Raw genomic sequence first — 22,923 nt, forward strand, 5'->3', positions numbered from 1 at the left:
TTGGAGCTGATGGTGGGTTCTATGGTGCGAGCGCGTAGTCTGGAGCTCCTGGTGGACAAGTCTTGGTGTAGGAAGAGGCAGTGGGCGAGCTCCTTACCTCTGTGATGGTGCATGGTATCGTGGCAAATGGCAGCCGAGCAGCGAAGAGCTGCAAAGAGGAGTGCAGGCCTTGTCCTCTGGCCTTCTCCTCGCGGCTTCGCCTGGCGGTGTTATTTATAATATAATTTATATATAATTAATTATTCACCTTGGCTCCTCTGTTGCAGCCTCTGGACTCTTCCGTAGCCACTGCGACTCATCATTCTTCCCTCCAGTCTGACATACTCAGCTGGACACACTTTGGATGCTCTCATCTCAGAAGACATCACCATCTCCAACACTCTCACTACATCTTTCTCCTGGTCTGATCATGCTCTGCTGTCCTTTCACCTGGATTTCTTGTGTCCTTCGGCTAAGCATCTGGCCACACTGCCAGCCTCCTTCTCTGTCATTCAACCAACGAAGTGAGTATCAACTGCTGCTTTTGCTGCGACTTACATTCCCCTGCCCACTCCAGCCACTGACTTTCACACTTACACAGTCCTTGCTAACCTTCACCTCTCCGTCCCCAGCACTCTGGACATCCTTGCCCCTATCATGAGGATCCGCATTAAGCCTGCATCTAAGCGCAACACCTGGTATGATTTTGACCTAGCCACTCTGAAACGCAAGTGAAGATCTGCTGAGAGGAAGTGGCAAGATTTGAGCACATCCCCTGACAGACTGCCCGGCCACTTGCTCCAAAGGCAATACAGACTCTCCATCCACTCGAAGAAGAAGTAGGCCTATATCCATGCCTACTTCTCTGGGGCCATTAACAACACAGTTGAATTGTTCAAAATCTGCATAGAACTGGCCAATTCTACTACAGTCTGCACTTCTCCTCTGCCATCTCTGATCCTCTGTACTGTACTGGCCTCTCACATCAGAACCAAAACTCAGAACATCCTGTCCTCACTCTCCTTTACACTCCTCCCTTCTCTCTCATCTGCTCGCAGGCCTCCCTTGGTCCCCCTTTCCTCTTCCCTCCTACTCTCCTCTTTCTCATCCATAGCACCGGATGAGGTATCGAGACAAGTCTCTTCCAGACTGGTGCTCCTCTGCTCCTCCAGAACTATCAAGGACAACATTCCCTCCCTTGCTGCAGCCTTGGCTGATTTCTGCAATCACCTCCCTGCCACTGGCTTCTTCTCACCACTCCTCAAGAACTCCTTTGTGCATGCTCTGCTTAAAGAGCCTTCTGCTTATCCCTCCTGCCTGGTTAACTATCACCCTATCTCCATTACCCCTTTCCTGGGCAAACTCTTGGAGAAGCTGGTCATCTCCCAGCGGATCCATCACACTGAGTTTGTTGGTGGTCTCCACGACCACCAGTCTGGCTTCAGAGTAGCTGAGGCACGGAAACTGCATTCCTAAGCAGCTGTGAAGAATTGCTCTCAAATCTTGATTCCAGTGTTCCTTCCATTCTCATCCTTCTTGACCCTTCCTCTGCCTTTGGTACGCTCAATCCTTCCACCCTTTTAAATCGGCTCCATGATACCCTTGGCATCACGGACCTAGCAGTGGAATGGTTGATTCCTTCCTCTCTGACCAACCATCCCAGGTTCATCTGGGCCCTTTCGTCTCTTAATTCACACTCTCCACCTGTGGCATCCTTCAGTGCTATATCCTCTCGCTGTAGCTCCTCAACATCATCTTTCCCCTCTTGCCCATTTGATCTCCACCTTCTCTCCTCACTTCCAGTGTTATGCAGACAATACGCAGCTCTCCTTCAGACTTCCCTCCACTGCCTCCTCTTCTTCCCCTCTCATTCCTGACTGTATGACCGCTATTCATGCATGGTGTGCTGCTAACGATCTCTGTCTTTATGCCAGTAAGTCTGAGACCCATCTCATTGGGAACCTAGCTCTCTCCTTCCCTCCTGTCATCTTTGACTCCTCACATCACAGACCTTGCCAAGAAGTCCCACTTCCAGCTGCACCGCATCAGAGGCATGCTCCCTTTCCTCACCTTCCACAAGACACTCAATGTCTCCAGAGCTATGGTCATCTCTAGGCTGGACTACTGCAACAGCCTCTTCCTCAACCTGCATAATTCCTCCCTTTGCCCCCTTCAACTAATCAAATAGGGCTGCAAGACGTATCCTTGGCCTCAGGCCCAGGGACGTCATCTCTTCTGGCTTAGAATCTCCCCACTGGCTCCAGGTTGCTACAAGGATCAAGTTCAAGACCCTCGGCATCATCCACAAGGCATTCTGGGGTCTGGGACCCTGCTGCATCCAACTCTCTTTCCATAAATACCTCCTTGCTAGAGTCCTTTAGTCTTCTAGCTCCAACTCTCTGGAGATAAGACACATCTCTAAGCAGAGAGAAGGGGTAGATCTCTCTCCTCTGCAAGAGCCTCCCTCTGGGATGGTCTCCCTGTCCTTCTTAGGCTTGAGCAAGATCTCATTAAGTTCCAGAAGCTTCTCAAAACCCTCCTTTTCTTCTATTCCTTCATTCTACCTCTCCATCCCCAGCTAACTTCTCCTTTTGCCTCATTTTGACTGGCTGCCTCGTTCCTTCTGATTCAGACAGGGCACCAGGCCCACCTCACCTAGTCTACCCCAGCACCTAGGTCTCCCCTGACTCCCCTAATTTGCACTTGCCCTACCGCCCCCCCCAACACTAGCCTGGCTGGGCCTGCTCCCCTTTGAGCCCATCCAGCCCTGTCTTTGCACTTAGTATGCAGACCTCCTTTCCCCTGCATTCCGATTGGCCCGTGTCCACCTGGACTCCCCTTAGCACTTGCGTAGGCCAGGGGCCCTCTCCCACCCTTCCACCCGCCAGCACTTGCACTCTCTCCACCCCACCGACACTTCGTTTCCCTCCTTAGCATTAGTGCACTTCGCTCTGATGGCTCTTCCCCCTCCTCCCATTGCCATGCACTTCTTGTTACTGCACTTGCACAATCCAAATGACACAAAGCTTAGTAGGACCATTCTTGTTATTCTTTCTCCTTACCCCCCTCCATTGACTTGTTGCAACTTGAAACACCATTTGCTGCATAGGCACATTATAAATACTCAAAACATAAAATAATAAAATGAGATGATGTTTTGTGGAAAGAGAAAAAGGAGTTAGCCAAGTTCATCAAACAATGGTTGAGTTGTCCAGGAGCAGGAAAGATAGTGCCATCCAGACCTTTCTTTGCACTTAGCATGCAGCCTTCCTTTCTCATGCATTCACCTGGCCCGTGTCCACCTAACCTCCCCTTAGCACTTGCCTAGCCCAGGGGCCCTCTCCCACCCTTCTCCCCGCCAGCACTTGCATGCTCTACACCCGACCTGCACTTAGTTTCCCTCCTTAGCATTAGTGCACTCTGCTCTGACCGGCTCTTCCCCCTCATCCCATTGCCATGCACTTCTTGTTACTGCACTTGCACAATCCGAATAACACAAAGCCTAGTAGGACCATTCTTGTTATTCTTTTTCCTTACCCCTCTCCCTTGACTTGTTGCAACTTGAAACACCATTTGCTGTGTATGCACATTATAAATACCCAAAACATAAAAAAGAGAATGAGATGATGCTTTGTGGAAAGAGGAAGAAGGAGTTAGCCATGTTCATCAAATAATGGTTGAGTGGACAAGGAGCAGGAAATATGGAGATTAGTTAACTGAATCGGTAGAACAATAATAGAGATGTTGAATGCAAAAGAGAAAGGAGAGGACATGGCATTAGAGATTTGTGAGGGATTGAGACTGGAAGAGAATATTTGTCCTCTACCTCTGCCAGTCAGACTAGAAGAGTGAATGAAGGATAGCTTGGAGTCGGGTAGTGCCGCCAAGGTGGCAGTGTCAGATGGAGAAATCCAGATTTCAGTGATCACAAGGAGATCAAGGGGAGGACTGCAGGCATAAAAGTAGTCAGTGATAAAGGAAGTTGTGTTGCCTACAGGCTGAGCATTCCAGAGTGCAATGTTCAGTTGATGTGTTAAGGAAGAGTATAGAATTTGGGTCTCAGATAAAGAGAGGTGAGGTGGATAGGTATTATGGGAGTAATGGTTTGCTCATCAACTTTGTTCGAAGAGGTCGAAAGAGATATGGAGACGTGGGCATTTCGAGACATGAGTTTTATGATAGGGATAGGAAAGGGGGAAGTTGTAGTGTTATTGGAGAATGAGTAGGGAGTGGTGAGTATGAGGAGCAGCAAGCCCTAATGCATTGTAGATGCATCCTGTAGTGTGGAGAGACAGCACAGCAATTAGCAAGCTTGGGGTACTCACAGGTACAGCAAGTTTGAAGGCAAAAGTAAAGGCTCAAAGATGAAGAGGCAAAGATGTTGGTCACTAGTTTGTCTTGGAACCTGCAAAAACTGGAGTGCACACCTTCTTGGAATTATAATAGGAGCGCACATTAGTACTGGGTACTTAGAAATCTAGGTTGATAATGGGTGCAAGGGAGAAAACAAGCAGCTCTCACACATTAAGCCGCCACTATATACTAACAAGAAAGTAGTGTCCAAAATTGGAGGACACTCCCGTTCCATGCACACCAATTATACTGAGGAATGACTGAGTCAAGACTTAATGGTAAGTATTAAACACATTTGAAACCGTGGATTACAATTTCAGTGGTTTAGAATGTGCTGAAAAGTTTAATTCTTTTATTAATAAACAGATAGATAATAAACAAACAGTAATAAACAAATATTATATTGAGCTCTAAGCGTTTCGTGAGATGACTTCGTTGTGAACATGAAAATCTTTAGCGGATGTCTTAACAATTCTTCAAGAACATGATATGTCTACAAGAGTACATTTAAAAGAGCTTTCATGAATATTGCCCATAGTGCACCAAATTTGATTTAACACATTAAGTTTATATGAGATCACAAAACATCTTACGTGAGAGAAGATTCTGCATAGAGTGTTCTAAATTCACCTTTATGCAAGTACAGGGGAGCCTTGATAATTAAGATCTTCTTAGTGGAGATGTGTTATCTTCTTAGTGGTGATGTGTTCCTGGGGGTGAGGGTGGAGCTCGACCAGTTATGATATTGCAACTGGTTAGAGGTGATAAGTTGGAGCATTCATAAACGAAAATCAGATTCATATCTACATCTGTGAAGTAAGTTCAAATGTAAGTGACTGATTACAGACATATGACTCCATAAATTAGCAAACAGTTGAGAGGGGATTCACAGGGGGCTGGTGTTTAGTAAACACCAACTTGCATAGAATAGTGTAGGTATAAACCGTAATAATGTTTAAATGCGGTCATCCAAAATGCACGATGCAGAAATAGGTAATTCTTCTTCTGAATGGATGTAAGTCCTTTTTATGGCTCTACAATGATAGTTAGTCTATAATTAGAATACATTCCAAGAAATCAACTTGTTAGGCATTTAGTAATATACCCCCTAGGAAAGGTTAGGGTGTAAGGAACTCCTTATAGATAGCCGGAGATCCGTAATGTGATTCTACAAGTTCAGCTGTGCCATTAAACCAATAGGCAGATCCTTATCAAGGCAATATGATTTCCACAGTGTTTTCCCAAACATAGTCACCTCAAATAGGTGGTATGGCATGGAAAGTGCTCTCATCTACGTTTTAAATCAAAAGATCCAGTAAATCTGTCAGTTTGAAGTGAAGAGCCTAGCTTCATTTTATATTAGGTCATTATAGTGGTCAACCAATATATGACTTGCTGGTTTTTGCCATTTACTGTACCTCGCTGAACTGGGACATGCTGGGCTGGACACCGCTGGCAAGTTCAGATGTGACATCACACATTCTCGTCAACTGATTGACCAGTCAATCAGTGGTTGGTCTCTCTGATTGTGTCCTTGATGTTGCTTGAATGAGGCAATTTCTTCCTTTTTGGTGTTCCCATGGGAGGATCTTGCTTCCTTCAGCTTTAGATTGGGCTGATGCAAATAAATTACCAAACGTTCAAAACAATGTAGAGTTCAGACCTTGTTCAGGGTCTTCCTCACTACTATAGTAACCTGATTATATTCATTCAAATATTTACCCACAATTATTTACATGCCCTTAGAACTCAAATGAACTATTATTTCACTCACTTAAACCACATTTTTTCAATGCAGTTTAACATCTAACATGTAAAGAAGCATATTAAAGAAATGGGAGAACACATGCAATTGATGTTACGTACATTTAAGTGATCTAGTTTTGGGGAAATAGATATTTTGTAATAAACAGGTCATTTTGAATATTTAAAGTTGGCTGGTAGGTGATGAGCATAATAAATGTGGGGCAGGCACAGAGTGGAGAGCTATGAGTGTGTCATTGATGTTAGTGATTTTAGAAAAAACAGAGAAGAAGTAATAGAGGCATTCAAGAGAGGAAGAATGCATCGCAAGCCTGTTTGGAAGGTGTAAGCAAACCTTGGCGAGTAGATGAGTATATGTTTGGATGGTTGCAAAGGGAGATGCTTGGGTTTGTGAAGGATTTGCCAGAGTCCAATGCAGAGGTGGGGGCAGATAGGGAATTTGTGTAGGATAAGAGGAAGGTGAGGATTTGTATGCAGGATAGTTTGTGCCAAAAGGAGTCATAAGTGCATACTAAAAGTCAGAAAATTGCTGGTCATCTGAAGAGGCATAACTAGGTGTTAGAGACAGCATAGATCTCCACATGATAAAGACAAGGGGCACGAGTTCTGCTTGAATGTCCTCTTGTTCAACGAAGAGGGAAGACGAGGACTAAAAGGTGGAGGGACCAATACTTTGAATTGAAGAATGAAGTGATCAAAGGGAGATTTGTTAATTTAGAGGTCAAAAGAGGTGAGTAAAGCAAGGAGAAAGACGAGAGCAAGACAATCCTGGTCAGAATGGGTTTCAGTGAGTTCATGGTGGGTGGCTCTGAATGGTTTAGGAAGGTTAAAACATCCAGCATGATAAAAGGGATGTCAATGCGGGAGAGATTTGAGGAGAAGCTTTAAGTCAGGGAAAAAAGATTAGAGATGAGCAGAGGATCAACAGAGAGCTAGAACTGTGAGAGGAGTAGGCACAGGTGCTTAATCACCATATATGCAAAATAGGATTAGGTGATGTCACAGGGGAAGGGGCAGTGGAAAGTGTCTTATTAATAAAAAATAAAAAAAAACACTCCACCAACCTTACCAGGAGCTCAGGGAGAGTGGGTGAAGGTAGTAGAAACAGTGTGGAGGGAAACTAGTGTAGCAGAGTCATTTATTTTGTGATTATATATTTATTGGATATTTGTAAGTCGCATATACAACAAATGGTGTTTCAAGCACCACAAGACACAAGAAGCGGGCAAGGGAGGAATATAACAATAACTGTCCCACTAGGCTTTGTGACATTGGGATCCTGCAGCACAGTAATAAGAAGTATGAAGGGGGGGTGCCGGTGGGGCGAAATGGGAAGTGCTAGGGTGGGAAGGGAAATGCAGGGTAAGGAGGAGCAAGTGCAAGTGAAAGAGGGGTGAAGGAGGAGGGGAGAGGACCAAAGGAGCTAGGCGAGTGCTAAGGGGAGGCCAGGAGGGCTAGTGTCAGGGATAGCATGTGGTGCAGGAGGTGTGAATTGACATGCTAAGTGCCAGGTGGAGGGTGGACTGGGTAAGGAGGGCATGGTACCATCTAGAATCAGAGGGAACCAGGCAGCCAGTCACTATTGCAGACTGTAGTGTTAGCAGGGTAGGGGAAGAGGGAAGGAAGAAGAGAAAAGGAGGGTCTTGAGGAGCTTCCAGAGCTTAAGGTGATCCAGATCATGCCTGAGTGGGGCAGGGAGACCATTCCAGAGGGTGGCTCCAGCAGAGGAGAGAGATCCCCCCACCCCCAGTCTCTGCTTACAGAAGCGTCTGCAGAGAGTTGGAGCTTGAAGACTGAAGGGCTCTAGCAGGGAGGTGTTCAGAGAAAGCAAGTTGGATTTAGTGGGGTCTCAGGAACCAGCAAACCTTGTGGATGATGCAGAGGATCTTGAACTTGATCCTAGCAGCAACTGGGAGCCAGTTGAGAGATTCTAGGGCTGGAGAGATGCAGTCCCTGGGCTTGAGGCCAAGGATAAGTCTTGCAGTCCTATTTTGTATTAGATGAAGGGGGCAAATGAAAGATAAAGGAAGGTTGAGGAAGAGGCTGTTGCAATAGTTCAGCCTAGAGAGGACCAGATCTATGGAGACATTGCGTTTCTGGGGGAAGGTGAGAAAAGGTGGAATGCATCTGAGGTGGTGCAGTTTATAGTGGGCCTTCTTGGCAAGGTCCACGATGTGAGGAGAGAATGAGAGAGAGGAGTCAAAGATGACACCAAGGTTTTTACCCACACAAGACACTGAGGGGAGGAAGCCCAAAGAGGGTGGCCAGCGGGTAGGAGGGGAGGAGTTCGCTGGGGTCCCAGTGACAACGATCTCAGTCTTACTGGGATTAAGGCAGAGATCATTGGCAGCACATCATGCCTATATAGCAGTCAGGCAATCAGGGATGAGAAAGGAGGAAGAAGAGCCAGTAGAGGGAAGGTTGAAGTAGAGCTGTGTGTCATCTGCATAACGATGGAAGTGAGGAGAGAAGGAGGTGATCAGGTTGGCAATAGGGGCAAGGTAGAGAGGTGAGAGAACAGAGCCTTGAGATATGCCACAGCTGGAGAGTGTGAAAGGGGAGAGAAAAGGACCCACTTGAACCTGGGAAGGTCTGCTCTGAGAGGAATGCAGTGAAGCAGTCCAGTGCCAGGCCTGCGATGCCAAGGGTGTCATGGAGCTTATTTGTCAGGGTAGCATGATTGACCATGTTGAAGGAAGAGGAAAGATCCAGAAGGATAAGAACGGATGGAGAGTTGGAATTGAGATTTGAGAGTTTTAGAGGAAGGGTTCAAGGGTACTCAGTAGAGCAGTTTTCGTGCCACTGGCTGCTCTGTTGTCAGACTGGTGGTCATGGAGACAACCAACAGATTCAGTATGCTGGATCAGTTGGGAGATGACCAGCTTCTCCAGACGTTTGCATTGGAAGGGGGTAATGGAGATAGGGCAGTAGTTAGCTGGGCTGGAAGGGTCGGCGAATGGTAGTGGGAAGCAGCCAGTGGCAAAGGAGTGATTACAGAAATCGACCACGGCTGGCTCAAGGGAGGCAATGTTGACCGTGATAGTTCTGGAGGAGCAGGAGAGCACCTGTTTAGAGGAAACTTTCATAGAGAGGATTTGTCTAGAGGCCTCATCCAGTGCTATGGGCGAGAAAGAGGAGATTAGGAGGGGAAGGGAGAGGGAGCCAAGGGAGGCCTGAGAGCTGGGGAGGGAGCTGTGTAGAAGGGAGTGAGGACAGGATATCTTGTATTTGGTTAAGAAGTGTGAGGCCAGTGAAGTAGGGAGGGTCAGAGATGCCAGGGGAGAAGTGGAGACTGCAGTAGGATCTGCAAGTTCCTTTCATATTTTAAACAGTTAACTGGTGTTGTTAGTGGTCATAGAGATGCCGTCTTGGATATGGGCCCTCTTCTTCGACCGGATCGAGAGTCTGTATTGCCTTTCGAGCAGCCGGCTATCAAGTCTATCAGAGGATGTGTCGGATGCCCACCACTTCGGCTCAGCAATTCTGCACTTTTGTTTGTGTGAGGCTAGGTCGAAATCATACCACATGTTGAGTTTGGAGGCAGGATTCATGCGGATCCTCATGACAGGGGCAAGGAAGTCAGGGTGTTGGAGATAGAGAGGTGAAGATTAGCAAAGGCATAGTCAGCAGGGAAGTCTGTGGTAGGAGGCAGGGGGGAATGAAAGTGGTGTCATAAGCTGTAACTGACACTCGCTTTATTGGTCAAATGACAGAGAAGGAGACTGTCAGTGCAGGCAGAGGCTTAGGAGCAGGACCTAAGAGATCCAGGTGAGAGGACAGGAGAGCATGTTCGTACCAGGAGAGAGGTTCGGTGAGAGGGTTGGAGATGGGGATGTCTGCTGAGATGAGAACATCCAAGGTATTTCTGTCTGAATGCATTGGAACGGAGGGATGAATGGTGAAGGAAAGAAAGTCCAGTATCTGAATCAGGAGAGCCAAGGTGAATATTGAAGTCTTCAAAGAGGAGAAGCTTGGAGGAGGAAGCAAGAAGAGAAAGGTGAGGTCAGACCACCTGAGAAGAAGAGGGAAACCGGTCTGGTTCTGTAAATGGTCGCGAGAGTCAAAGAGAGGGTTGGAGAGACGCCAAGCCTGCAGTTGAGGCATTTGAAGGAAGGGTAGGTCTGAGTGGGAATGATAGTAGTACAGACCCATTCAGGGAAGATCAAGGCCACGTCGCCTCCAGATCAGGTAGGCCTGAGCTTAGAGATGATTGTGTAGCCCTCAGGGAGGAGTGTGTCCAAAGCAATGACACAGCAGACAGTGAACCAAGTCTCTCTCATTGAGAGTGAGAAGGTTAATTTTAAAGTCTTGAAGGAGACAAATATCATAGGAGTGTTTAACAGCAGAGCGAGGGATGAGGGTAGCTAGGTGATGCTGGATGCCACCTTTGAAGGTTTTCCAAGGATGGGTACAGGGATGTAGTATACCCATCAGGGGTGGCGAAGGAGCAAGAGGAGATGGAGAAGTGGCAGGAGAAGGGAGGACGTTGATGAGAGACAGAAGAAGCCTATCAAGAAAAAAGGAGATTGGGCTAAGAGCCCTGGGCCATGACATTGCCATTCAGATAGACATTAATGATGCACCTAGAGGATGAGGAGCCTGCCAAGAGTACTTCCCATCTGGTACCACCATTAATGGGCAACTAAGAGAAAGGGGAGAGGACAGAGACCATGTGGGCAGTCCATAGGTCCGTAGAGGGACGACAAAGAGGATGTCTTTGACAGTCTGCCTGGAAGAAGCATTGGCGTAATGGGCAAGCTTGTTTGGAGACCAGGAAATATTTTTTAACTTTTTCTTTCAGGCTTCAAGAGAGAGGTAAGATAGGTGATAGAGTAGCAATTAGAGCAAATAGGGGCTATGGGGAGCGCCATGAAGGGAGAGAGCAGAGAGATGGAAGGGGGGGGGGGAGAAAGAGACAGAGAAATTGCAATGCATGGAGAAACTGTCAATGCACAACAAACTCACCAGATGGCCTAGCAGCAAGACAGTTGTAGACAAGTAAAGCACACAAAATCTACCAGGTCGCCGACTCTTGCTGGAAGTTCAAAAGTGTTGGGTTTGTCCAGTGCTGAAACTGCTGCTTTACAAAGGCATGCACAGTGATTCCATTTAGGAGTGCAGAGCTTCTGTGGTGTCGCCTACCCTTGGGGGCTACTCATTGCTAATGTATTCTAGGCAGTTCCAAGTGATAAAAACCCAAGAAATGTATTGCACTTACATAAAAGCCCTGGGCTCGTATCTCCCTTCAGTGCATGGTAAGGCAGCACAGGTCGTCACTAAGTGTGCCCTCTGGGTGCCGAGCAGGACTGGCTGTGCCCAGCAGGATTATTTCCCTTCCACTTGGCAGATAGCACAATGCTGAACAATGCTGATTACAGGGGTTTACCTTGTGATCTTGCAATGCTTGAAATGCTTGGGTGGCGGATCAGTAGAAAATGCAGTAGTAGGCATCCCCGACTGCTCTGTTTATGCATATGTAATGCATTGAACTGTCTTTTAAAGAATCTGCTGTGGCAGAAAGGCAACACAAACACCTCCACTTTTCCTGGGGTCTAAAAAAAAAAAAAACCCATTCACACAATGGATTCCGTACAACACTCGGAAGCACCCTTTTTCTCAGAGAAGCACAAGCAAGTCAGGCACTGCATCAATGCCACATGCCCTCATTACTACTGTGCCAGTTACAGGAGGACTACCAGTCAGAATAACCGCTGTGGTGGATGTTTGCTCCTGGATTCGTGCTATGCAGCTCTTCACTGTGTTTCACCATTAGTTCTTGATCAGTCACAGAGGCACCACAATCATTCAATCGGGTGGCCACCTTCAGCTGCTTCAGCTGCTTCACAGATAAGCATTCAGCAATATGCAAGGTAACACTCTTTTTTGGGCTGATTATGCCATCTGCTCCATGTAGCAAATACACCATCCTCTATTTTGGTAGGACAATCAGAGCAAGTGTCTTTCCTCCCTCTCACACAATGTAATTGCAGGCATCTGGCTTACCCAGTGGAAATCAGCTGGCATTACCCATGATGGATTGGTTATATTGCTGGTGTCTTCCGTCTGAGCCACGGTCAGAACCCAAAACCAGGACGCTGTGATGCACGCAATTCCGTTCCCTTCAATCGGTCATCAGTACAGTCATTGCGGTGTCAGCAGGTGTCTTCCTTCAGTGTTTTGAAATATGCAGTTAGCATCAGTGCATCAGGTCTCATTTTACTGTGGGCTTGCATTGGCTGCTTGATGGGGCCAGTCTCTCAGTTGTCAGGTCCATCATGGTAAACACGGTCAGATTGCTCCTTCGCTGTGATGCAGATATCTCGCCCCCTGCCAAATGGAACAAAGCAAAGCTCACATCATCCAAATCTAGGCTTGCTACACCTACAACTACACAGTACAAGCGGAGTTCATGTGAATATGAAGCAACAGTGGTTGTAAAGAGACCTGGCTTTATCACTCGGGAGCTATTCTAGCAGGCAGCCATCTTGATCACTGCAACAACAACCAAAAACATCAGAGGTGATTTTCTGTGTGACAGTTGAATGTGATATGAGTTGAAGTGGTGAGTGATGCAGGAAGGCTTGTTACAGAAGGAGTCAAAGCGTGATAGGAGGTGGCAGAAAAGAGGAGGTCTCTGTCTGCCGGAAAGCTGTTTGCACTGTGCACCATTTCACCTGGGCATTTCACCTGGGAAATTTCTTTCTATCCAGGATGGAGAATGTCTATCAGTCCTGATTTTGACTATCACGAGATGGTACACAGTGAAACAATTTCATTGCAGAAACCAGCAAAGTGGTGGTAGGTTCACCCAAAAGGTTTAGGGACATTGGCAATATGCTCTTTAATAAAGTCAGCAAGGGAGTGGGTACCCTTGGTAGGCTTGTTTCAAAAGTGATTTTTAAGATATTGGGCCTCATCACGAGTTGGGCTGTATTCCCGGCTGTAATACCGCCGACTAATAGCTCTAGCACCGACCGGTCCGGCTGTATTACCGCCAGATCACGAGTTGGGTGTTAATGGTAAATCCCCATTCCCCATTGGGTCCATCGGATTCAATAGAGTATTTTCAGCACTAATTATGCGGGCTAATACAGACGGCGGTAATACAGCCGAAAACAGGGGATTTTCACCTCCAGAGAAAGGCTGGAGGTAAAACAGCCTATTTAGCGCCCAACTCGTGATAGGGCCAGCCCTTTAATGCGGCTGTAATACCGTTACCACCGCATTAAAGGGCTACAGCCCAACTCGTGATGAGGCCCATAGTGTCTGATGACTTTCAGATTGCCTCAATATATTTACTGCAAGTAAAACATGCATATGTGCATGTGTGCGTGTATGTGTGTCTCTGCCAGTGTATTTGTGTGTGTTTGTCCTGGAACAACGTCTTTAAGCTGTGGCACCTTAACATGTATGATTGTTGAGCCCAAAACTGTATTCCTCTGTATTCTGTTATCTGTGAATAGCTGTGGTAAGGAAGGTGAATTAGGAGAGGGGAGTTTGATCTGAATACCACTTCTGAAAAAGGTTTTAGTTTTGGAGAATAGTATGAACAAGTAGAGGTGGGCACTACCCTGTATTTGTTTAAATTCCTTTCGTTTTTGCGATAATCACTTTGTTGGAGCAGCTGGACTGGTAGGGTCATATGACACCTGGACACAGTATCTTCACAGTGTGCACAAAAAAGTTGGATAATTCGATCCAACTATCAGGGTAATTCACAGAATTTCGCACAAAAGTGGCGCACGCGGCTGGCGCAGAGTGTCCCCGTGCGATACACTGCGCCAGCCGCGTGCGATAAAATCCATTTCATCGCACAGCGTAGTCATGGGTTTTAACCTCCAAAACCAGTCGTGGCGCAGAGTGGCACAGTGACCCTGCAGCAGCGCCAGTTACGCCCCCAAGAACGCCCTCGCGCAAGGAAAAGCCATCAAAATTCCCAATTCATCGCAAATGTCTGCGCTAACCCTGGACCAGTTCACAGGGCTGCCAAACAGCAAGCGCCAAGCGGGGAACGTGTATATCAGTGGTTCGCCGGAAGTTTCACACGCGATTGTCCTGGGTACGTGTACATCAGGGGTGCGTGTGAAGTAATACACGCAAATCCATCAGGGCACGTGTATTCCAGGGGCGTGCAGGAAGTATCACACGCAAATTCAGCAGGGTACGTGTATTTCCGGGGTGCGCAGGAAGTATCACACGCGATTCCATCAGGGGACGTGTATTTCAGGGGTGCGCGGGGAGTACTACACGTGAATTGGCCGTGTGGGTCCTCCCAGGTGTTCCCTCCATCCTCCATGGCCCCTGCAGGCAGCCCGCACCACAGGGGACTACCCTGCACCTCTGCTCATGTCCCGCAGGTAGCCCATCCACCATGGGCATGCCCCCCAGCCAACCCACATGTTACCTTGCACCACTGATCAACAACGCATGTCTCCCAGCACCCTCACCCCCCAGCACTGTGGGGCACTTGCCAGGAGGCCCCCACACATGTCCAACTCATTTCCCCTGCACCCCCATCCCCCAGCTCTGTGGTGCACCCTCCACCAGGCCCCCACTCATGTCCCCCTGCACCCCCACCCCCTGCATCCAGGGCCACCCTCCACCAGGCCCCCACACATGTCCAACACATGTCCCCCTGCACCCCCAGCCCCCCAGCATCCAGGGGCACCCTCCACCAGGCCCCCACTCCTGTCTACCATCCCCCCCACCCCCCAGCAGTGCAATTCGCCTGGGTACGTGTATTTCAGGGGTGCGCAGGTAGTCTGACACGCAAATTCATCAGGGTACGTGTATTATGGGTCCGCGTGAACTTCCACACGCAATATCAGCAGGGTACGTGTATTACGGGGTTCGTGGGAAGTTCCACACGCGATTGCCCTGGGTACGTGTATTACGGGGTTCGCGGGAAGTTCCACACGCGATTGCCCTGGGTACGTGTATTTCGGGGTTGCTTGGGAAGTTCCACACGCGATTGCCCTGGGTACGTGTATTTCGGGGTGCGCGGGAAGTTCCACATGCGATTGCCCTGGGTACGTGTATTTCGGGGTACGCGGGAAGTTCAACACGCGATTGCCCTGGGTACGTGTATTTCGGGGTGCGCGGGAAGTTCCACACGCGATAGCCCTGGGTACGTGTATTTCGGGTTGCGCGGGAAGTTCCAGATGCGATTGCCCTGGGTACGTGTATTTCGGGGTGCGCGGGAAGTTCCACACGCGATTGTCCGTGGTGCGTGTATTTTGGGTTGCGCGTGAAGTTTCACACGCGATTTCAGCAGGGTACGTGTATTCCAAGGGGCGCGGGAAATTCCACACATGAATCCAGCAGCCTACGTGTATTCGGGGGTGTCGGGTAGTCCTACACGTGAATCGGCCGTGTGGGTCCTCCAAGCTGTTCACTCTACACCCTCCTCAGCCCCTGCAGGCGGCCCATACCACAGGGGACTACCCTGCACATGTCCCGCAGGCAGCCCATCCACCATGGCCATGCCCCCCAGCCAACCCACATGTCACCTTGCACCACTGCCCACCAACGCATGTCTCCCAGCACCCCCACCCCCCAGCACTGTGGGGCACCCTCCACCAGGCCCCCACTCATGTCCAACTCATGTCCCCCTGCACCTCCACCGCCTAGCATCCAGGGGCACCCTCCACCAGGCCCCCACTCCTGTCTCCCTGCACCCCCACCCACCTGCATCCAGGGGCACCCTCCACCAGGCCCCCACTCCTGTCTCCCTGCAGCCCCACCCCCTGCAGCCAGGGGCACCCTCCACCAAGCCCCCACTCCTGTCTCCCTGCACCCCCACCCCCTGCATCCAGGGACACCCTCCACCAGGCCCCCACTCATGTATCCCTGCACCCCCACACCCCTGCATCCAGGGGCACCCTCCACCAGGCCCCCACTCCTGTATCCCTGCACCCCCACCCCCCTGCATCCAGAGGCACCCTCCACCAGGCCCCACTCATGTATCCCTGCACCCCCACCCCCCTGCATCCAGGGGCACCCTCCACCAGGCCCCCACTCATGTCCAACTCATGTCCCCCTGCACCCCCACCCCCCTGCATCCAGGGGCACCCTCCACCAGGCCCCACTCATGTCCAACTCATGTCCCCCTGCACTCCCATCCCCCTGCGCCCCTCTGCATCCAGGGGGCACCCTCCACCAGGCCCCACTCATGTCTCCCAGCAACCCCACCCCCCCACCAGTCAGGGGCACCTGCCAGCAGGCACCCACACATGTCCCCCAGCCAACACGTCATCACAATCTAGATCCCTGGCCCTTATGGGCAGCCTCCACATGCCAAACACCCACCCAAGTATTGCATCCACCCACTTTGAAATGCCAATTACATGATACAACCCCAATGGCAAGTATGTAAATGAAGACATGTCCCTCACATACACACAATGGGTGTCAGTGAATGTCAAAACCCATATCATGACATGCATGAAACCAATGAGATGATACTACACATTGAAGTATGATGAAAAAATATGTATTAAAAGCAACATAAATGAAATCAAAAATAAACAAATGAAAATGGGAATTAAAAACAAAAAGCAGCATGTCCATAAAATAATGTAAAACCACAAATCATAATCCAAAGGAAAGGTGTCCAAAGTCACAGTTCACAAAAGTAAATCCAATGGAAAATTAAAACCAAAAACCATTGCTCCATGGGTAAAATCAAAATAAAATAAAAAAATCCAACAGTCAACTACATACAGATAAACAATCCAGGGTCCATGATCCCAACAGAAGAAATGAAACCTATCTAATAACACTACCTAATAAAAAAAACTATATACAAAAATCTGGTCCATTGTCCAAAAGGTCCAAAAAATATAAAAAAGCAAAGGAAACCTAACATTAACTACAGAACTATTTACAAGGGCAGCGGGCCAGTCCGACGGCTCACTTCGGGATGTTCCGAGCCAGGGCATCATCGAACTCCTGCTCAATGTCCCAGAGGCGATCCTCCTCCATGGCCCCGAGGGTCCGCAGGGCCGACGACATGTTCACCTCCAACTCCCTGCGGATTGCCTCGAGGCACTCGGCCCGCCTCAGGGCCCTCCGCATGGAGTTCTCCGCCCTGACCATTGTGAGCCGTGCCTCTTCCGCCCGCTGCCGCTCCGCATCTATGGTGTGGCCCAACCGCTGCCACACAGAAGACACTTCCCGTCCTGGGTCCTCCTGCCCTCCGGCCGATGCCTGCCCCTCCGATGTCGAAGGCCCCGAGCCATCATGGCTACCACCTCGCTGCTGCTGCTGCTGTGCCTGTGCCCGTGCCCTGGCTCCTGCTGCCTGCACATCCTCCACCGGCTGGGGTGCAGTCATTGATGTGGCCACCCCTGCTGGACATCCGACTCCTGACTGTGGCAGGGATGCCTCCTCCACCAGCCTGACCGCACCGTCAGAGGCAGCTCCACAGGGCACCCAGGTGACAAATGGGTGGGAAGATGGCACGGAGGACCACTGGCGCATAGGGTGTTCAGTTGAGGAGGGCGTCGGAACAAGCTGCAGCAAACGGAGGAATCCGGCATGGGTGACGCGGTCAACGAGCCATTCGAGATGACGTGCAGTCTCCTCATGAAAAGACTGCAGGTCACCTCACATGGCCGTTGACGCAACGCCACACCAGTCAGGACAGGCTCAACCCGTACCTGGAAAGCCACGTCCGCAGGCAGAGGAAGGCCAGTTGTTGTGAGCTCATCCCCTGCCTGAAAACCGGTCTGGACGTAGGCATCCCTGCTGGTGCAAGATGATGCAGTGACAGGATCAGGGACAGGATTGCACACAGGCACCTCCGCGGCGGCCTGTGCCGCCTCCTATCCCTGGTCCTGCACTGCACCACTAGCACCAGTGGAATCCCCACCTCCAGACCCCGTCTCTGTCGCTTGCACGGCCTCCCTCCTCCTCCACCAAACCCCCCACCAACCTGGATGACTCCGTTCCATCTTCCCCCTTTGGGCCCTGTGGGGTCCCAGCTGCCCCTTCTGCTGCCGAGGATTCCAACTCTGACCTCTGCCTCTTGGACCTCCCCCCGGCAGCTGCGGCCTGGGACGCGGCACCGTACTCCTCACTCCCCGACGAGATCACAACCTGGGAGGGGAGCCGGGCCTTGCGTCTCCGGCTGGCGGTGCGATCCCCGCCGCTGTGCTCCACAGCAAATTCTCCGCCCTCTTCATCAGTTGACGCTGCAGACAGGGAGAAATAAAACACAGGCATTGGCAAACCTCAGACATGGCATCACACTCGCCAACACACATGTCATTTCAACACGCACACATGAGCCATACCACAGCCATATCGCAACAGCCAGCACCATCCATACACATACAACAGCATGAGCAGGCAAAGGTGAGCCAGACATCACATGCAAAACAGGGAGTGCACTCCACATGCACACACACCACCACACTTGCATGCATGTGTACATCTCTGCCAACTGTCGCAGTGTTCAGATTGGCATCCATGTCACATCTGCCAATCAGGCTTCCACATCCCGCTGTCACATGCATCCATGTTGCATCACTGTTGCACCCTTGTCAAATACACACACATGCACATGTACACAGTGCTGATACATGCAGCCGAAAACAAAATCCATGTGTGACATCACGAACATGCCTACTTACATACACATTCATCCAAACATGTGTGCCCACACAACTGCATTTGGCATGCAAGCCTACACACACAAGCACCATCCATGTCTCACACATTCCAGCCCTCGCATGTGTTAGCCCCACGGCCCTGTACACCCCCACCCATACTCGAACCCATACAAACACATGTGCAACCTGCACACTACTGGCACATCACCACACGCACAGCTCACAATCATGATGCATGTACACTTACTGCTCGACTCCAGACGGGTCTGCCTCTCAAGGACCTGGATGTGGAGCGCTGGGGGTATGCGTTCCAGGACCCTCATCTGATCGTCCGACAAGTGGCCCAGGCCTTGTTGAGGGTCCTGGACCTGAAGTCCTCCCAGCGCTTCTTGACATGATGGAATAGTCGGACTGCCACCCCCTCCGCGTTGATGGCAGTCACAATGTCCGTCCAGATCCGAGTCCATCCTTCCTTGTTGGCGCACAAACTTCCAAAGAGGGCATCATACTGCCCCAGGTCTTGCTCCACCAGGACACCAACTTCGGTGGCAGTGAAGCTGGTGCCCCTCTGCCTCTCTGGCCGGGGGTTGTCAGTGGTGCCATATGTTGCAGTGCCCGACATGACAACCCCAGAGGCAGGAGTGGGTGGGCAACTGGGTCCTGGGGCTGGTCTGTGGAGCGATGGAATCCCCAGTCGGGAGTCTTCGGTTCCAGCAGGGGTGGTCACAGCAACAGCACCCCTGGCTGATGTGCAGGCAGCAAATGGCAGGGCACGTGGGCAGCAGGCAATCAGGCAGCAGCAGATGGCAGGTGGGAGCGTGCTTGGGGCTCTGGGGGGCAGTAATTCAGCCTTCTGGGCAGCAGCGTGGTCTTCCGTGTGCTTACGCGTGGCCAGCTTGATACGGAGTGATTTGGCACGTGAAAATCCAGCACGTCTGCGTGTAATTCGAGGAAAGGGCCTTAGCGCGTAAACGCGGCTGCACACGTGCGCAAATTCATTGGCCCAAAGGCCACCAGCGCGTATGCACGTCTGTGACGTGCGTGCGCTGGCGTTTCCCTGTACATGGGTGCATGTTACACGTCCAATGACTGCACGTCAGAGTGTTAGCTTGTGTAATTGGAGGCTGGGGCCTTAGCGCGTACACGCAGAAGTGACGCTGGACGTGTGGGCATGTTTAAAAGGTACGTGTAGAACGCCATTTCCTTGTAGTGCTTTTCGTGGAGAGCGAGTGGGTGAAATCTGTACTTCTTGTCGGTTCACACGCGATTCACTTCACGGCATTCCAAGTTCATACTCCCTGTTACCTCTGACAGCTTTTTCTCTTCTTGTCTTTATCCTGGGCCTGTTTCCTCAAACAGCGTTCACTTCTCCTGTTGTCCTGTCTCCTCAGACAGCGTACAATTCTTCTTTTGGCAGGGGTGTTGCCAACGCGCACACGTGCATATTTTTCACGCGATTTTTCCTGGCAGACGGTGAGTCGCGCACGTATTTGACATCTCTGCTTGCCCCGTGTGTTGCCTACCGCTTCAGAGGTCAGTCTAGGCTGCGTGTGACACGCATACATTCATTTTTGTGTTTCTGGGTGCCACAGCGTAGTGCAGGTTTATTTTTCTACGCACGTGGCCTAGGAGGGGTTGCGTGCTCATTATCTCCCTTTTTCGGGTGCCTGTGCGGTGCGTGACCCGTCATCTTCCCCCAGGGGTCACATACATCCTTGCTAGAGCACTAGGGTACCAATTCCATCTAGTACCCTGCCCCTTTGACCCCCAATTGCCCAGGACAATAGTTTACTGCAACTCCCATACGCACAACAACATCAGTGCCATGGTTGGGAGGCGAGCACGCGGTAAGGGTGGCAAAGGTGGCCGAGCCACAAGAGGTGGCCGTGGTGGATACGGTAGGGGATGTGGCCGGGACTTGCAGGGTGCCCCTAGCCCCCCATGTGTGGGTGACCAGTCAGGGACACCCATGCCCCCCCCAGTTGAGGGTAACATGGCTGACACCATCCCTGCTCAGCCCTTGTTGGACCAGCCCATTGTGGCACCAGACCTGCCACAGGGTGACTCCATGGCTGACTTCCCGGTCAGCAGGTCTAGGCCATGTGTGGCGGTGCACGTTGGTGTCAACAGCCCACGTGGATCAGGGACAGCTATGTCATCTGCTGCCCCGAGTAGGCAGGGTGGGGAGGCTGCAGGGGCAGCTGCGGCTCCATCCAACCCAGCTCTGAGTCTCCCAGCTAGGACAGTGTCAGACCTAGTCCATCCTGCTGACGTTCCCCCTGACTATATCACACTTCAGATAATGCCTGCACCAAGTCCCATGGTGAGTGTTCATTCCTACACTCCTAGTCCACAGCCCACCGGGGCTCCTGCCCCTAGTGTCCAGAGTGGCGTAGGACACTCAGTATCACCACCACCTTCCAAGCGGAAGAGGAAGAGTGCTCGTCCAGTACAGGCTGATGCCCCAGACACGGCTACACAGTCCGGCCGACCAAGGAAGTCCAGCTTCAATCAGGCCGAACTTGATGCACTTGTTGAGTATGTGTCCGCACATGACAGAGAAATGGTGATTACTGCAGGATGCAAGACCACACCTGCACAACGTCAGGCACACTGGCAGACCATTGCGGACCTCATAAGTGCCCTTGGATTCGTGAGGCGCACAGCTAATGATTGCTACAAGCGCTGGAATGACCTGAAGCGCAGGGCAAAGAAAAAGCTGGCCTCAAGTCATGCCACAACTCTAGTGACTGGAGTTGGGTCTCCAGCAGAGGACATAGAACTCACTCCACATGAGTATGTTGCTGGGACCTACGTCACGGAGGAACAGATCCAAGGCGTGGGAGACCTGCCAGATTACGAGGCATTGTCCGGTGAGTGCACATGCATGTGTGTATCATCCATGTGCATGGTGTTTGTGTGAGTGCTTCTGATTGAGTGCCAGGTGAGGGGGTGTGTGCCTGAGTGGTTTGGGTCACCCATGTGCTTCATCCAATACATTCTGTGCACCAGTATTTGGATGTTGCAGTATCCCTTCTGGCAACAGTAGACATTCAGCCCAACCTCACGCCAGTTGCCCTTGAAGTGTCATCTTGCCATAACATAGTTGCATATTATTCTGTGTTCATTCAGGCTGATTGTCTGCATTCCACCACTTTCACTAGGCATTTCTCAGTCCTATTGTCACATGTGTGACATGGCCAGGGTACATGCCATCTGTGTGATGGCATGTGTCATGTATGTGTATTGGACATGCCAATCACAGGCCAATGTGTGATGGCACTGCTACCCAGCATGCAGCAAATTTGTTGGTCTTCCATCTTGGTGTCATCAGTGTCTTACATTTTCCTCCCCTTCCAACTCATGGACAGTGCATGCATGGGAGGGTTATAGTCATGTGGGACATGTGTAAATCAAGTACTGGTACTGTGGCTTGTCTGGCCTAATAGCGTGCCATGGTGCTAATGCCTGTTTCCATTTTTTGTCTTTCTTGTCTTTGCAGGGGATGACGCACTTGATACTGCTGGGGTTGTGGAGATGGTGCAGACCCAGGAGGGGTCTCAGGCCCGACCGGGCACCAGTGAGGGACGTGGTGTGGTGTTGGGTGAGAACCCACACTTGCTGCAGACCGTCATCTCAAGGGGTGTATTTGGGTGTACCTCCCCGAGCTCTATTCAGGTGTAGATTCGGATGATGAGACCTATGTGCCGTTGCAGGTAAGTGTTTCTGGGAGGGATTCTGTACTGTCCAACCCACCTGCACCAGGGGTAGAACCCTCAATGGGGATGTCAGTGTTGGTAGGTCTGCCTTTGGTGGTTACGGATGCAGGGTCACACTCCGCTATATCTGATCCTGTTCCTGGGAAAGCAGATCAGAGGGGGAATGCAGTCCTGCAGCCTCAGGCAGTGCCGGCACAGCAAGGTGCAGTTCAGCTTGCCCCAGACAGGTGTGGTGCCCGCCGACAAGGTGGCCGTACGCCACCTGGCAATACCGCATGGGAGCAATCCATATACGGTTTGGCAAACCAACAGGCAGCATCAACTGAGATGATGGCTCAGGCCATGGATAGGGTGGCCACTTCCATTGTCCCCCAAGAAAGGCTGATTGAACAACTACTGCAGGCAACAGACTCCATTTGCCAGTCACACAGGGAGGACATGTTGGCGTCCAACAGGGAGAGGCGGACGGCACTGGAGACTCTGTGGGAAGCCAT

At 50.6% G+C, this 22,923-nt stretch overlaps 1 long non-coding RNA gene across 1 annotated transcript in view; it reads right to left on the minus strand.

Annotated features, from left to right (window-relative positions):
* Window positions 1-4,679: 4,679 nt before the first annotated feature.
* LOC138489035 (uncharacterized) overlaps window positions 4,680-22,923 on the minus strand; it is a 28,369-nt gene continuing 10,125 nt past the window's right edge. The window contains exon 3 of the long non-coding RNA XR_011274745.1: window positions 4,680-12,423. This is a non-coding gene — a long non-coding RNA (uncharacterized lncRNA). The remainder of the gene's footprint in view (window positions 12,424-22,923) is intronic.

This window comes from Ambystoma mexicanum, chromosome 9 (assembly GCF_040938575.1).
Source record: "Ambystoma mexicanum isolate Mex_15411 chromosome 9, UKY_AmexF1_1, whole genome shotgun sequence".
Taxonomy (NCBI): domain Eukaryota; kingdom Metazoa; phylum Chordata; class Amphibia; order Caudata; family Ambystomatidae; genus Ambystoma; species Ambystoma mexicanum.